Source organism: Sorex fumeus, unplaced genomic scaffold (assembly GCF_029834395.1).
Source record: "Sorex fumeus unplaced genomic scaffold, SorFum_2.1 ptg000265l, whole genome shotgun sequence".
Taxonomy (NCBI): Eukaryota; Metazoa; Chordata; class Mammalia; order Eulipotyphla; family Soricidae; genus Sorex; species Sorex fumeus.
In genome coordinates this window covers 16,864,937-16,867,424 of record NW_026606322.1, presented here as the reverse complement: position 1 = coordinate 16,867,424, position 2,488 = coordinate 16,864,937, and the positions used below count along the sequence as shown (strand labels likewise).

Here is a 2,488-nt window from a genome sequence, read left to right as displayed (position 1 = left end):
GATTTTAAGTCACTCTTAAAAGCACGCAAAGTTTTGGGGCTGGAGAGATAGTACAGCAAGTAGTGCGCTTTCCTCGTGCACAACCAGTTTGGGTTTTATACCTGGCACCACATATGACCTCCTTATCAGGAATCACCACTAGCAGTGATTCCTGAGTACAGAGCCAGGAGTACCAGGAGTAACCCCTGAGCATCATCAGGTGTGGCCCAAACCCCTTCACCCCAAAAAGAGGAAACAAAAGAAAAAAGAAAAAAGCACAGAGTCATAGGCAAGTGTCTATTTGCATATAAGGGGAAAGATCTCCAAAGTTATAAAATGAATGTCTAGATTATGGCATTTATAACAGTAGGTAATGCAGTTTATAATAATAGATAATTCAGTAGCACTGTAGCACTGTCCCATTGTTCATTGATTTTCTCCAGCAGGCCCAGTAATATCTCCATTGTGAGACTTGTTGTTACGGTGTTTAGCATATCAAATATGGCACGGGTAGCTTGCCAGGTTTTTCCCTGCGGGTGAGATATTTTCAGTAGCTTGCCAGGCTCTCCGAGAGGGGCGGAGGAATCGAACCGGATAGACCTCAGGCAAGGCAAACGCCCTACCCACTGGGCTATCGCTCCAGTCCGGATAATTCAGTACTACATGTGTTTCTTATAACAATTACTTGTAACAAGTCATTAAGCTTATTGTTTATAGGTAATTTTCATTGATAAAATGTATTGCAGATAATAAGTGATTAAATTTTTTTTATTTTTAATTAATTAATTTATTTATTGAATCACTGTGGGAAAGGTTACAAAGCTTTCAGGTTTAGGTCTCAGTCATGCAAATATCAAACACATTTCCCTTTACCAATACTTATTTTTTACCATGAAGAACCCCAATAAAACCCCACCCCCCACCCCTCCCAGTCCCTGTGAGGCAGATGAATTCTAGTTAACACTCTATCTGCTTTGATTAGATTCATTGTTTCAATAAAAGATTCACCACTATTATTTAGAGTTTACCACCCCCCCAAATCAGACATGCTGAAAAAGCATTGTGAAGTGATTTGCTTTCTACAGCTGGGTTCAAGAATTAAATGTTGGTTTTGGATTTCTGCTATTTTACTTATTGACCCTGGAAGTATTTCTACTGAAAGTCAGATAGTTAAGAAATTGGTTTCTGTGCTCTGGAGTCGTGGCCGTGCTGGAGAGCCGCTTGTGGGGGGCAACTGGTGGCCTCCGTAGGGCGTGAAGGGCGGACCGAAACGCCCCCCTTCCCATGAGGTTTTAGTCGCCCCCACACCCCTGGCTTATACCTGCTGTCCACAAGGCTCCCATGCGGCCGCCATCTTTCTTTCCAGAGAGGAAAGGGTGAATGGGGCAACACCCTTTCCCCTCCGGACAGACATGATGGCCTGGATTAACGCATAGTCCGTTCACTTTTCTGCTCCAAGCTGCTGGGTTCTGCATTAAGTCCTTATGCTTCTGGGGCCGTGGCTGTGCTGGAGAGCCGCTCGCAGGGGGCAACTGGTGACCTCGGTAGGGCGTGAAGGACGGACCGGAACGCCCCCCTTCTCATGAGGTTTTAGTCGCCCCCACACCCCTGGCTCACACCTGCTGTCCACAAGGCTCCCATGTGGCCGCCATCTTTCTTTCCAGAGGGAGGAGGGCGGAAGGGAGCAACACCCTTTCCCCTCTGGGCAGACATGATGGCCTGGATTAACGCATAGTCCTTTCACTTTTCAAGTGATTAAATTTTTAATGTTACATATTTCTACCTGGCAGGGGAGATACCATGATCACGAAGGCGGTTTTCCCAGGTTGAGGCTTATCCATTGCACTCTGGATGTGCTGACCCCTGCGATTTCCCCAAAACTTGACTGCATAATTTGTGGTTGTGGGGGACTGCGTTCGCACTCTCCCCTGATATTACTGGTACTAAATAATAGCATGTGCTTTTGTTTTTAGTTTTACTGAAGCTCAGTTTGCTGAGAAAATTTATTAAAATGCTGATGATCTCTCACTATTCGCAGATGATATGGTACTCTACTTAGAGAACCCAATAACCTCCACCAAAAAACTCCTAGAAACAATAGACTCGTATAGTAAAGTTGCAGGCTATAAAATCAATACCCAAAAGTCCATGGCTTTCCTATATGCAAACAGTGAGAGAGAAGAAAGCAACATGAAAAAAACAATCCCGTTCACAATTATGCCTCAGAAAATCAAGTACCTAGGAATCAGCTTAACTAAGGAAGTAAAGGACCTGTACAAAGAAAACTACAAAACGCTACTTCAGGAAATAAAAGAGGACATGAGGAAATGGAAAGATATCCCCTGCTCATGGGTCGGGAGACTTAACATTGTCAAAATGGCAATACTACCGAAAGCATTGTATAAATTCAATGCAATCCCTATAAGGATACCCATGACATTCTTCAAAGAAATGGAGCAAACACTCCTGAAATTTATATGGAACAATAAGCCCCCACGAATAGCTAAAG

The 2,488-nt window shown here is 43.9% G+C and overlaps 1 non-coding gene across 1 annotated transcript; it reads left to right on the top strand.

Moving 5' to 3' along the window:
* Window positions 1–1,754: 1,754 nt before the first annotated feature.
* LOC130018737 (U1 spliceosomal RNA) lies at window positions 1,755–1,910 on the top strand. Its single transcript, XR_008791621.1, has one exon. It is a non-coding gene; the product is annotated as a U1 spliceosomal RNA (small nuclear RNA).
* The last annotated feature ends 578 nt before the right edge of the window (window positions 1,911–2,488 follow it).